Source organism: Antrostomus carolinensis, unplaced genomic scaffold (assembly GCF_000700745.2).
Source record: "Antrostomus carolinensis isolate BGI_N321 unplaced genomic scaffold, ASM70074v2 scaffold36922, whole genome shotgun sequence".
Classification (NCBI taxonomy): Eukaryota; Metazoa; Chordata; class Aves; order Caprimulgiformes; family Caprimulgidae; genus Antrostomus; species Antrostomus carolinensis.
This window is the reverse complement of record NW_010302310.1, coordinates 213-412: the sequence shown is the minus strand read 5'-3', so window position 1 is coordinate 412 and position 200 is coordinate 213. Positions and strand designations below refer to the sequence as shown.

At 63.0% G+C, this 200-nt stretch overlaps 1 protein-coding gene across 1 annotated transcript in view; it reads left to right on the top strand.

Annotated features, from left to right (window-relative positions):
* Positions 1–200, top strand: part of LOC104521687 (ras association domain-containing protein 8) — a gene marked incomplete at both ends in the record, with an annotated part of 2,335 nt that overhangs the window by 1,928 nt on the left and 207 nt on the right.

The window sequence follows — 200 nt, the reverse complement described above, 5'->3', positions numbered from 1 at the left end:
TTCCAGCCTCTTGTCTTGAGCATCTTGTTGGCTTCCGGCATCTCCCAGCGCTGCGGTGGCCATTTGATGGCTGCTCACACCCTCTTGTGGAGACACAGCCGAGGAGAGCTCATCCCAAAGCCAGTCCTCCCTCATCCCCACTGCCCGGGCACCCGGCTTCCCACAGGCCCTTGGAGAGGGGTGGCCAAGCCACCATCCCC